The sequence below is a fragment of the Neoarius graeffei genome, chromosome 6 (genome assembly GCF_027579695.1).
Source record: "Neoarius graeffei isolate fNeoGra1 chromosome 6, fNeoGra1.pri, whole genome shotgun sequence".
In the NCBI taxonomy this organism is placed as follows: Eukaryota; Metazoa; Chordata; class Actinopteri; order Siluriformes; family Ariidae; genus Neoarius; species Neoarius graeffei.
Window position 1 is genome coordinate 80,808,060 of NC_083574.1, and position 14,128 is coordinate 80,822,187.

General features: G+C 43.9%; 1 pseudogene; it reads right to left on the minus strand.

Moving 5' to 3' along the window:
- Window positions 1-4,525, minus strand: part of LOC132888333 (sodium- and chloride-dependent GABA transporter 3-like) — a 65,920-nt pseudogene extending 61,395 nt beyond the window's left edge.
- Between the last annotated feature and the right edge of the window lie 9,603 nt (window positions 4,526-14,128).

Below are 14,128 nucleotides of genomic sequence, written 5' to 3' on the forward strand. Positions count from 1 at the left end.
AGAGTCAACCAGAAAATGTGAATTAATTCATATGAAAGAAAAATTTGTCCTTGATCGGGTGGCAGTCAAACAAGAACCTGTGCTGGGAACACTAGGTGCAAGGCAATCACTGGACATCAGATATACAACCATTTACACCAGTGCACACTTTGGAGTAGTTAATCCACTTACTAAAACGTTTTTTGGACAGGAGGAGAAACCCAAAGTGTAAAATTAAAATGTAGACACAGGAAGTAGAACACCACAGATGGAATCCCAAGTTCAGATTTGAACCTCAATGTGCCACCCAAGCCATATTTTTCTAAAATGTACAAAATTTCTCTAGGTAAGATTTCCCTAACTAGTCCTCAAATGAGCATCAGGCGTTGAAAGCAGAAAAAAAAAAGCTCTTTAAGAAAATAGGAAAACAAGTAAATGTAACATTGCTTATATAGCAAGGCTAGATGATCTGTTTAATCAATATAAGGCACTCTTGTTCCCATTTCATACTTGTGTTCCAGATGTTGTCACAGCTGGCCCAGGGAAGCTGAGACTTGAAGGATAAGACCAAATATAGAGCAATGCCCAGGCCAGGATTATGATGTAACACATGCAGCCATACAGTTGAATCACTTGGCCTGCATAGCCAACACCTGAAAGAGGACATAGAGCCAGTAAGTAATAGACCACAGGGAATAAAGTTCCTAACATTGCATAGGACAAGTACACTGTGTGGCCTAAAGTATGTGAATACCTGAAATTTAAACCCATATACCGGTATGAGCCTTCCCTCAACTGTGGCCCCAGAGTTTGAAGCATACAATTGTTTGGAATGTCTTTATATGCAGTTACATTACATTTTCCCTTCAATCGAACCAAGAGGCCCAATCCTGTTCCAGCATGACCATGCCCCTGTGCACAAAGCTAGCTCCATAAAGTTCATGTTCAAAGTTTGGTGTGGATGAACTCGAGTGGCCTGCACAGAGCCTGGAACTCAACCCCACTGAACACAATTTGAATGAACTAGAACTTTGCACAAGGCATCGCTGCCCAAGCTCTTGTGTTCTTATGGCTGATTTCCAAAGCGCTTGTGAAATTTGTTGTGTTAGAAGCTAGAGGAAGAGGAAATTTGTTGTGTTGAACATCAGGTGCTGGATGTGTCATTTTCTGCAGCTAAACAATGCTAAAAATGAAATCCTTCTTTGAGGAAATGAAATGTATAGAAAGGACATGCTGGTTTAGCTGATGTCCCTGTCTGAGAAGACTAAACACTGCATCAAAACCAGTTATTTCTGATAACAACCTCAGCTTTATTACCTGCAGAAGTAATGTCTGCAAAACAGCATTTGCTTACCTTTAAAATAATATCCAAGGTCTGTGACATTCTCTCAACTACTGATAGTGACAAAATTTATACATGCCTCTTTTTTCAACCTGTCTGGATTACTGTAAGCCTCTCTTCACTGGTTTACCAAAAAGCTTTATCACTAATTATCTATCTCTGTTACATTCTTTTGACTACTGATCGTGAGAAACTTGTACATGCATTTTTGTCAACTCATCTGGATGACTGTAAGACTCTTATCTGGTTTACAGAGAGTGAAAAATAATGCTGCAGTAATCTTGACATGTACAAGAATTCATCTGTTTTTAAACAGCTAAATTGGTTACCAGTAGCTCCATTTACTCATTTTTAAATACCTTCATGGTCTTGCTTCACCATACCTAATGAATTAATTGTTCAACATGTTTCAGAGTCTCAGATAAACAGAAGCATCTTGGTCATGCTCATGTAGGATCAAAACCCAGCCATGGTGAAATATTAAATCAAAAATGTTTATCAATGACAACTCTCAAAATGTTGGATTCTTTTAAAGACATATTCAGCAAATTAATACCTCAGAGGAGTTTGTTTCAAACACTACACAGATTACTGCTGTCTCGTTATCTGTACCAAGGTGATCATACAACCCTGGGAAGATGCTAGAATGCATAAGATGTTTGTTAAACCCAGTCTGCCAGCACCTTGACAAGCATCTGGCACCTAAGACACAATGGTTTACTTCTACTGACCTTAAACTAACTCCCAAGGAAATGAGTCTTCATTGGAACAGAGAACAATGAAAACAATTTTATGAACTGATCACTTGATCAAAGTTTCTCCCTTTTCCCCAGACTCAGTATTTTATTGTCACTACTGAAAAGATCTTTGCCGCAAATGAACATTTAAGTGAACTGAAACAATGAAACATTCAGGAAATGTGCACAAGTGCATTTGCACGCACACACAAAAACGCAGTCACCATGTGGGCAGAAGATGCTCCTTAGTAAGAGAAACAGTGTTTAAGAATCAATTTATTCCCAGACCAATGTTTGTGTGTGCCTGTAGAAACATCAGAATAATAAGTATTTTAAATCAATGTGAATATATCTTGCCCTATTTCTAATCAAATAAGTATGTTCATGTCAAACAACTAATAATGTTTTGAGTGCATAAATATTCATTGAATGTATTTGATGTTTTGAAGCTCTGAGCCAGTTTAAATCTGACATGTAATTTGCGTTAATATGTTTTGGCAGAGAGGTATGACCAAGTGTCAGGTAGAACCAGAAGGTAACGCATGAAAAGTCTGGCCTACTAACTCCTGTGCTTGCAGAGAAGCTGGGGTCAATCCACTCATGTATGGATTCCCAGAGGGAGAACCAGAACAGTGTTTTGTATGTGAGTTCAGGGTCTCAGAAATCCAAAGTAAGATCTTTATCTTTGTTCAGTTTAAATGTTATGAGAAAGAGCTTTTTGTTATGAGAAACCAGAGTGAGTGAGTGAGTGAGTGGTTTTTGTTGTTTGTTTTGGGGGCAGTCAGAGAGAGTGTCTTGGACAAACAGGTGAACATACATGAAACTTCTTTAATAAAATCTTCCTCTCTCTAAGTGTATGCGCCTGCTTGCAATATTTATTGAATGAGAAAACAGGAAATTTAATTCAAACTCTAACACAACTTACTTTAAGAATTTTGCTCTAGCTTTCACCGCCGTGAATCCTCTCCCCATCAAAATGGCAGTTATCGAAGATTTTTTAAAATAATAAAATCTGTATTTAAGCTGAAAACAGAGGACATTAAGGTAACACGACTTGAGTAACACAATTAATTAAAAATCACCCACTGATATCCTTCACCTGAGTTACTATCATTCCACCAATTTCCAGGAGGTTGTAATCAGGGGTCTTCAATCTTATCTGCAAAGAGCCAGTGTATTATACTGTGAGTAGTAAGAAAGTACTGACGAGTTTCTAAATAGCTGGCATTAGCAGTGTTGTTCACATCATCTCTGAGAAACAATGAGGATGGTCAGATGGATTCAGTGACCACTGAGCTACACATTTTTTTTTTAACAACTGACAGTGAAGTGATTGTAATATAAAATATATTTTATGTACAGCATAAATGCCTGGTGTTAGCAGTGTTGTTTATGTTGTCTCTGAGAAATAGAGAGGATGTTCAGAGGCATCCAGTGACCAACATAACTGCAGACATTTTTTATTTTTTGTTTTAGTGATTCACAGAGTGAAATGATTATAATATAAAATATGCTATTTTATGTTCAACAGTATACAATAAAATGAAAATGACATGGCAAATTGATGTCATTGTCAGACGATGGGCAGGGTGCTGTTCAGCTAAATCAAATACGTAGTTCATGCATTTTAAAAACTGATACTGAATATGTGTAGAGCAGATCAGTCTACACATACTATTGAATGTTGTGCACAAATTCACAGGCTGTGTTAATTTTAAATCTACAAAAAACTGTGTATAAAAAAGCTGAATACTTCCAATGCAATTTTATTTAATTTTGACAAAATGTGTAGAATACTGCACATAATTTGTGCAATTTTTCTACTCATTCCTTCGATGAATGTAAGGACTTTGAGTGGCTCACGTGATCATCATTCTGCATGTCTCACTGAGACACAAAAATATGAAGTTCAAGACACAGACACTTGATTGTTACATAATAAATATTTTTCACAAGTTGACTTTGAATACAGATCCATGGGGTAGTTTATGAACACAATGCACCCTTATGTCACTTACCCTCAGGCAGTGGGCAGATATGTTGCCAGCATGTGATGCCTCCTCTTGTGTGTACTGTCCCATAGCAGTTTCCAGAAGGAAGAGGGGCAAACCACAGGTCACAGCAAACACCAAGCAGGGCACCAAAAACACCCCTACAAACAATGGCAACCTCAGAATTAGTCACAAAATATTTGTACATACTAAAATTCTGTTCTTGTCGTTGAATGTTTTGTGACATTATTACGTCAGAGAAAGCACAATGAATCGTTAATACAACATACAGTATAAAAAGAGATAATAGACAGTATAATACCCCTTTCAGTGTTCTTGCCTCCTCCATTCCTGTAGCAGAGGTAGGGGAATCTCCAAACATTGCCCAGACCCACGATGTCTCCTGCTACAGCAAGAAGGAATTCAATGTTACTGTCCCAGAGTCCCCTCGCCTCTAATTTTCTGTTTTTCAACATCTTTTAATGAAGTGCTGTCTCCTGCTATGATGAACAATTGCTGTCTCTTTGATTCCTGGCTCCACAGCCAAGTTTGACACTTTGAGCTGCTGTCTATACTCTTCCCAAACTTTAAAAAGAAGAATGCAAACAATTGTCAATATTTATAACCACACGTTACTTTGAAGCTAATTATTATGCACAGGTTTAAACTGTGAAGGGGTGTGGTCAAAACTGAACTGAAAACACAAAGGGAAGGAGAGAGAACAGGTGAACTGTTGTATGTTTATAATTAAGACAAATCTATATAGGTTTTTATGGAATACTGAGAGTGGACTTCATATTATACACACACATATTATTTATATATATATATATATATATATATATATATATATATATATATATATAATGTGTGTGTGTGACTGGTTTGGTTTGTGTCCCACTAGGGCTCATATGGACATCACAGGAGGCAGGTTTGGTCACAGCAGTATTCCCCTTTTTATTGCTGAAATATATAAAGTAGTGGTGCAACACGGGCATGAATTACAGCAGCAGGTCTCTGACAGGATTCTAATCAGTCTTCCAGAATGTTCTGAATAACTCTTATGTGTGTATGTGTGAGAGAGAGAGTGGAAACCATTATAGGAAACACATTAGGCACATAAAACAATAAACACTGAGGTCACTTCTATATGTATGATTACATTGTGGGATAAAATAACAAAAACATAAAACAATAGACTGGGTTTACATAAAGTGATCGTATAGTGGTTACATTAGTTTACAATGGTTGGGGATACATACATAATTATCTTAATTGCAATGGGGATACATGGTGACCTGTTTTAGTATTAAAATGAGTGAACAATTGTACATGAAACACGGAGCTACGTGGATGCAGCAAGACATACAGACGATAACGTCTGCTCACCGAGTGAGGCAGCTCATTGCTAACTCGCTAGCATCCTGACATAACTCGCTCAGAAGCTGATAATAAACCGAAGCTTCTCATGAAACAGTATTACATTACATAGAAGAAGAGGAACTAGTATAAACAATGCAAAACAATTATGTTGCCTGAAATATATAAAGTAGTGGTACAACGCGGGCATGAATTACAGTAACAGGTCTCTGACAGGATTCTGGAAGCGTGGTCAGAACAAAGTTATGTTAGCCTGCTAATCAGACATGTACAAAACCATATTTAACTATCATTATGCATGTATTACAATACGTTTAAAATATCAGTCTTAGTTTCCTAACTACACTACATAACACAGGACATATGCACACTCCAAAGACTTTATAGTATAAATAGTCTCGGACTGCTCATGAACGTGATCAGTCTTCCAGAATGTTCTGAGACAAGCCGCGCGCCGTACCACCATATGAACTTACAGGAGCTACCCATAGAGGGCGCCCTTGTACCATTTAAAATAATTTTATACAGACGTACCCTGTTACATACACCCCCCTAAAATTATGCAAAAATGGTACACCTGACATGAACAATGTAGATAAGTGCAAAGTGAAGAGAGAGAGAGACAGGGAGAAAGAAGATAGGAGAGAAAAAAAAGACTGTGGATCTTAAGCATTGATGTACTAAAGTCAATATCAGAAATTCTTCCATAAGAAGTGCGTAAGAATGGAGTGGTACCAGACCCAATACTTATCACAGAATAAAAGAGATGCCATCTACACCTCACAAGCGTACATATCTTGGCTCTATCAAGTGAAACTTCAAGTCTAGTCATAGACTACGTTCAGACTGCACCCTGAAACGACCCATATCCGATTTTTTTGCCCATATGCGACCTGTATCCGATTTATTATTGACAATCTGAACGACACAGATCCGATTTTTTCACATGCAACCCAGGCCGCTTGGATATGTGGTCCTAAATCCGATTCATATCCGATATTTTCACATGCAACTGCAGTCTGACCGGACAGGTCGCATTCATGCGACCTACACGTCATCAGCAAGAGACAAACGTCACTATTCTGCGTTGGCTAATCCCGCCTCTTTGGTGGAAAACAACAATGACATAATGCGCTACATGAACAGGCACACACAGTCTCTCTCGCACTCCGTCATATGCGCGATGCAGACATTAATGTTTCGCGTGCATGCTCTTGCTCACTTGCTCTAGATTCCGGGAGATATTCTCCAATTTGCAGGCATCAGGGAGCCGCTATCAATATGCGGGAGACTCCCGGAACTTCCGGGAGACTTGGGATGTCTGCACTAGACAGTGTTTATGTAGAGAGCATGCGCACTTCAATCAATCAATCAATCAATCAATCAATCAATCAATCTTTCAACGGAGGTTGCTGCCACGGCCCCACTCACTCACACACACTCTCTCTCTCTCTCTCTCTCTCTCTCTCTCTCTCACACAGAGACACTCTCATTCTCACACACACACACACACAACCTCTCACACAGAGACACTCTCACTCACTCACACACACTCTCTCTCTGACACAGAGACACTCTCATTCTCTCACACACACACACACACACACACACACACACACAACCTCTCACACAGGCACTCTCACTCACTCACACACACAGCACACGATGTGCTTATTACGTGTCAATTTGCGCATGCGGGACACTTTTGGGTCATTTTCCGTTCATATTGGAGATCGCATACAAGTCTCATATAATTGGTAATGTGAACGGCCTAACAAAAAAATCGGATTTCACAACAAATCGGATATGGGTCATTTCAGGTTGCAGTCTGAACGTAGTGTTAGACAACAGACAGGACAGAAAAAGAAAAGGAAAAAATAAATAAATAAATAAATAAATAAAATCAAAACAAGAAAATCAGACTGTCTATACAGCACTCCTGTGAGCGCCAGAGTGGTTGAAACCAAAAACAGATCCTATGAGAGGCCCAGCAAGTCCCAACAGCTTTTGGCTTGACATCTCACAAATAAGCCTACGTGGGTGCCTGACGCTTCTCCCACACCTTGTCGTAACTAGAGGGGCTTGCACACTCTGAGGACATGTAAGACTGACGTGCTCTGACCTAACCTCACTAGAATCAGAAGGGTCAGGAGGAGTAAGGCATGTATCAGTAGGTATGTGTGTGATGTGTACTGGATCAATGTAAGAATGTGATGTATGTGATGAAGTCTGGAGTGAAAGTGGCTCTGCCACTGAGTCCATGGAGGCATTGTCCGGCAGCTCATCAGACCGGGTATCACCCACACTCATTGGCAAGGCCTGCTCGACAGCTTCTTTGTCAGGGAAAGTCCCACTCTCTATGTCCGCTTGACTTGGCGACTGCATGAGCCAGTCCATGGTGCGCTTCTGTGTAGCCTCTGGGCATGTTACTGCAGCGGAGCTCTGAGCACCCTCGCAGGACACGGCAGACTGTGCGTCTCCAAGTGACGCTGAATCCTCCTGATCAGCATGCACCAAGAAATCAACTGGGAGTAGCAGGTTTCTGTGCACGACCTTCTCCTTTCCCGTGACAGCATCTCTGATTCTGTACACGTTGATTGAAGATCTGACTGACACCACATCAAAAGGTGTTGAGTCCCACCAGTCAGCAATCTTCTTCTTCCCCCTTTCACCATGATTCACCAACAGCACTCTGTCACCTACTGCTAAGGGCAGCCCTCTGACCTTCCGATTGTAGATCTCGGCATGGCGGTCTTGCTGCTTACTGATGTTTCGTTGAGCAACCAGAGCTGCGTTGGAGAGATCTTTTTTGAGACGATGCACGAACTCGTGATGGCTGACAACACTAGTGTCTTTCAGGACATGGTGGAACATGACATCGACAGGCAAACGCGGGGTCCGTCCAAACATCAGGTAAAACGGCGCAAAGCCTATCGTCTCATGTACTGTGGAGTTGTAACAAAAAGTCAATGTCTGCAGCATTTGCGGCCATCTGGACTTGGATATTGGAGGCAGGGCCCTGATCATGCCACCCAGTGTTCTGTTGAACCTTTCTGTGATGCCGTTGCCCATGGGGTGGTATGGAGTCGTATGGGATTTGTGTACACCTGCCATCTCTATTAGATCCTTCAGAAGCCGACTTTCAAAGTTAGCTCCCTGATCTGAGTGGATTCTTTGGGGGAACCCGTAGATGCAAAAAAATTTGTCCCATAGACAGCGGGCAACCTGTTTGGCAGACTGGTTACGACAAGGGAAGGCGAGGGCCATCTTTGAAAAATGGTCTGTCACGACAAGGATGTCAACTGTTTTCCTGTCATTCAGTTCAGCTGTCCAAAAATCAATGCACACTAACTCCATAGGTGCTGAGGTGCGTATGCTCTCAAGAGGGGCTCTGGCATCAGGCTCAGGGGTTTTGCCCAAAACGCATCTCTGACAGCGCTGCACATGATTCATGACGTCTCTCTGCATGCCCGTCCAGAAGAATCGTTCAGAGGCAAGAGAGAGGGTTCTAGCTTGGCCCTGGTGACCAGCAGCATCGTGGATGCCGTGAAGGACTTGCTGTTTCAAAGCGTCAGGGATGACGAACTGAAAAATCTTCCTGTTCATGTGTCTGTCTCTCTTCACTCGATAGAGAAGTCCATCTTGAATTTTCAGCTTCTTCCAGTGTTTCAGCAGCCGAAGGACACAACTTGACTCGGCAGCTCTCTCACGTGCATCTGGACGCTTATGCCGTTGAACATAGAAGAGGGCTCTGCTGATGATGCTGTCTTGTTGCTGCAGATTGTGTAGTTGACTCTGTGGGATGATAATGGATGGGTCTTCATCCGGCAGTTGCAGTGACTCTGCGTTCGGGCACAGCAGCTGTGAGACACCACCAGCCTGGTGAGCATCCATCACTGCAGACACCTCCTCCAAACTGAAGGCTCCACTCGTGGGTGGACGAAGGTCCTGGCCAGGACCCTGGACAGCATCGGCACGACCATCGGGGACTTCAACGCTTTGGCAGTTCGTGGTGAGCCGGAAGGCATCCTGCACTCCAGTCTTAATGACTCCACTTGTGTCATTAAGCAGTGACAGGTAGGGCTCCCTCACCAGACAGTGACTTATGCATGACTTGACAAACGGCTCCCGACTCAAGGCATCAGCGACAGTGTTCTTGGGCCCAGGCACATACTTCAGGTCAAAGTCGTACGCTGAGAGCTTGGCCACCCACCTCTGTTCACAGGCATCTAACTTGGGCTTGGTCAGGACATATGTGAGGGGGTTGTTATCTGTCCATGCAGTGAAATGGACCCCTTTCAGCCAGTGGGAAAACTTATCGCATATGGCCCACTTCAGAGCTAGGAACTCAAGCCTATGAGCAGGGTAGTTCAACTGGGCATGTGACAGAGTCTTGCTGGCAAAGGCAATGGGCCTAGCGATGTCGTCACCTGGCAGCAGCTGGGAGAGAACTGCACCGATCCCATCAAACGAAGCGTCGATTGCCAAAATGAAAGGCCTCCCAAAGTCAGGGTGAGACAGCGTCACAGCGTGTGACAGATCGTGCTTCAAGGCCTCAAAAGCAGTTTGGCACTCAGGAGTCCAGTCATCAAGTGTGAGCATCACATAGCTATGGCGCTTCTTTTTCAGCCTCCTACCCCTATGGACTTTACTATCAGACTTCTGTTCTGAGAGGAGCTTAAAAAGTGGCCTGGCTTTGGCTGAACAGTCTTCGATAAAGTGCTGATAATAGAGTGCCATGCCCAAAAAGGAGTGGATGATCTTCTGTGAGGGTGTGATGCCATCACTGTCCATCAGATCTGACACTTGTACTTGGCTGATGGCCTCAACCTTCGCAGGATCTGTCTGCACTCCAACTTCAGAGATTACATGTCCGAGGAACCGCACAGTCGCTCTCATCAGGTAGCACTTTTTAAGGGCCAACTTGAGGTTGTGATTCTTCAGGCGGGAGAAGACCATCTCTAGACGCTCCAGCGTCAACTGTTCTGTAGGGGCAAAGACCATGAGGTCATCCAGATAGCACAACAAGCTGGTGAAGTTTTCATCGCCGAAGATCGACAGCATCATGCGCATGAAAGTAGCGGGGCTATTGGACAGACCTTGAGGCATCCGGTTGTACTCATGCAGACCGAAGGGGGAAGAGAAGGCAGTGTATTTCTTATGGTCTTCACACAGAGGCACATTGTAAAAGCCAGACGTCAGGTCCATGGTGGAAAAATAGGTGTTGCCACCAAGTGCAGCCAGTGCATCGGCCTGGTGAGGCAGCGGGTGTGCATCCTTCAGAGTTCTGGCATTGAGACACCTGAAGTCAGTGCAGATGCGGACATTGCCATTCTTCTTCCACACAAGGACAAGTGGAGACCCATATTCACTGGTGGACTTCCGAATTATGCCTTTCTCCTCCATATCACTGATGGCAGTTCTCAGCTTCTCATAGTGATTAGGTGGCACTCTATGGTAAGGCAGGCGGAACGGCCTCTCATCCACCAGGTGTATCTTGTGTACAAACTCGGACGCTTCGCCACAGTCCAGCTTATGGTGAGAAAAGATGGTTTTGTACCTCTGAATGATGTGAAAGAGCTTCTCTCTCCACAGGTCTGAAACTTCACACGCATCCAGGTCCAGATCCTGAAGTCCGAGCTCTGCCATTGCACTTGTGATGTCGTCCTTTGACATTGTCGTCTGGGCAGCAGACAGGGACTGGGGGAGAGACTGAATGGTGTTGGGCTGTGACAGGTCTTCAGTGGCGATACAGGGAAACACATCTGCCAGTTTAATGTTCTTTCTCAGCACAACCTGCTCAGAGGTGGGATTGATGAGTTTCATTGGCAGCCACCTGTCACCCCACATTAGCGTCACTACTCTGCCTACGAGGACTTTACTGGGCTTGCACCTTGCTGTGGTTGGCTCAACTATCACTGTACTGCCCACTGATATAGGTGCTGATGCAGGCAGTCTGCCCCATGTAAGATGTTCGCTCTGCGGCTGTAGGACGACACACTTTTGTAGCTTAAGTGTACCGACCTTGTCTGGGACTGTCTCACCCCTCCATCTCTCTGTGTTGGAAAGGAGAAAAAGAAAGCGATGACAGTCCTCATCGTTGCCATCAGCAGGCGTGGACAGGAGCCGCCAGTAGCTGTCAGTCTTTCTCATCAGCTGCAGGATCTTTTTGATGGCGTTGCTGGCGAGTATCATGTCATCAGTCTGCCCAGGAACGACAAGCATTGGAATGACCATTTTGCAGTCATAGGCAACCACGTCCACATCATAAATTGTTTTAGGTGTAACTTGATGACCTCCACATCTGACAATGACAACGTCGTCAGCAGGGCACTTCCTCAGGTCACTGTTGTGTTGGAGGAGGCGTGCTTCTGCAGCTTCACTCAGTGTGCATGCCATGGAACCACTGTCTATCATTGCTCTCAGTGTAACATTTGCTGCTAACACATCAGTGTAGAATAGACTATCAGACTTCTGAACTTTATGTTGACCTTGAAAAATGACTGTTTTGTTAGTGAAGTGTGTGGACTGAAACGACATGTATGTGGACTCGTAGTCATTTTCGTTGGGAGGTGACTGAACAGGATCTGCATCGTCCTCCCCTGGATGCAGACCCATCAGTTTCCCGACTCAGCAGGCTTCAGCAGGGGGCATTTGTGTCTGGGGTGGTCAGGAGAGTGACACTGGAAACAGAGCTTGTTGTTAAGGCAGTGAGTCAGGGCAGTGTGAGCGGCATCTCCACATACAGTGCATGGCAGGCTATTCAGACCATCGATCTTAGGAAACTTAGGCTTGGAGTGCCTATTTGGCATGGACTGGGCACGGGTTGACTTTTCAAGCAAAACTTTCTCCAGCACAGAGATGACACGGTCAAGGGCAGACGAGTCACTGGGCTTGGCTGCTGTGGAGGGCTGCTGGAAGGATGAAGGCATCTCAGCGTCCATCAGGCCAGCTGTGTTGACGCGCACATTGTCGCCTGGCTTCCTACACACAGCAGAGGCAGAGGCAGCACCCTTCAAACTGACTTCGAGGTGGTACTCATCTAGCACGGCCTGAACTTCCTCAGCAGACCACTTATCGATTGTCTTTGACCTGAAGGTCATGGCCAGCTCTTTGGATGGGCAGTTTCTGATAAACATACATGTCGCTTCCAAGCCAGGGTTGTCTGGTGATTTACCTTGCTCTTTGAGACGGTCAATGGCAATGTCAGCGGCCCTGTTGAGTCTCAGCCAGTAGTCATAGGCATCTTCACAAACGTGGCAGAGTGGTGTAGAAATCTGCTAGTGGGAGAGGAGAACAGGGGACAGTGGCAAAGTGTTTACGTAGCAGGCTGTAGATGGCCTCTGGATTCTGAGTGACATCGACACCACTATTCCTTGTTCCAAACTTCACAACATCTCTTGCTCTGCCTCGCAGATGTGTAAGTATTTCCTCCGCTTGCTGCTCGACTCTCAAGTTTGTCTTTTTCACGTAACTTCTCATAAGATCTTCCCACTCACAAACATTCACTGTGTCTGAGCTGTCACCTCTGAATGCAGGAGGCTCCTTCACCTTTCTGTGAGGCACAAACTGAACTTGTGACACGTCCAGACTCTGTGTGGATGCATTTGTGGGTGTGAACTGTGCATGTGAAATAGTGGATGATGCAGGGACAGGTGTAGTGGATGTGTTTGCAGGTATGAAATGAGCATGTGAAGCAGTGGGTGTTGAAGGAGCAGGTGTGGTGAATGTGTCTGTGGGTGTGTACTGAGCATGTGAAGCAGTGGGTGTTGAAGGTGCAGGTGTAGGTGTGTGTAGTGTACTGAGGCGTGCAAGTATGCTATCTGCCAGTTGCTGACCAATATCTCGAATTACATCACTCAACTGACTAGCTACCATAGGTGACTGTGTAGGGGGAGGCGAGCTAATGGTTTCAGCAACCTGTGGGACCTGTGGTATATGCTCAATACCGGGACTACTACTACCCTGAACAGGACTATCCAACCCCAGTGCTGCAAACCCTCTACCCCTACCTATGGAAGGACGACACGGAGTACTATGAGGCTGCGGTGTAAAACTCATTGTGAAATTACTCTCTCACAATACCATCAATAGTCATGCTCAGTAAAAACAAAAATAATAACAAAAAAATGAGAACACGCTGTAATGCCAGTGCAATGCAATATACTGTAAAATACCACAAAAACCACAATGCAGATGATGTCCAGAATGATCCCAGGTCGGGCGAAGGTCCAACTCCACGGTCACGGCACCAATGTGACTGGTTTGGTTTGTGTCCCACTAGGGCTCATATGGACATCACAGGAGGCAGGTTTGGTCACAGCAGTATTCCCTTTTTATTGCTGAAATATATAAAGTAGTGGTACAACGCGGGCATGAATTACAGCAGCAGGTCTCTGACAGGATTCTAATCAGTCTTCCAGAATGTTCTGAATAACTCTTATGTGTGTGTGTGTGTGTGTGTGTGTGTGTGTGTGAGAGAGAGTGGAAACGCCATAGCACCTATTATAGGAAACACATTAGGCACATAAAACAATAAACACTGAGGTTACTTTTATATGTATGATTACATTGTGGGATAAAATAACAAAAACATAAAACAATAGACTGGGTTTACATAAAGTGATCGTATAGTGGTTACATTAGTTTACAATGGTTGGGGATACATACATAACAATTATCTTAATTGCAATGGGGAT